Source organism: Mus caroli, chromosome 6 (genome assembly GCF_900094665.2).
Source record: "Mus caroli chromosome 6, CAROLI_EIJ_v1.1, whole genome shotgun sequence".
NCBI lineage: Eukaryota > Metazoa > Chordata > Mammalia > Rodentia > Muridae > Mus > Mus caroli.
In genome coordinates, this window is record NC_034575.1 from 120,002,192 (window position 1) to 120,002,393 (window position 202).

Consider the following 202-nt stretch of genomic DNA (forward strand, 5'->3'; position numbering starts at 1 on the left):
CCAAATTCTATCCCCGGCACCCACATAGCAATAAACAACTTCCTGTAACTCCAGTTCCAAGGGCTCCAATGTCCTCTCCTAGACTGTGTTGGTACCCACATACATAAATAAGGCATAATCAATTAATTTCTAAAACTTTTTATTGGTTCTTTGTGAATTTCACATCAGCACCCCAATCCCGCTTATCTCCTCCCCACCCCCC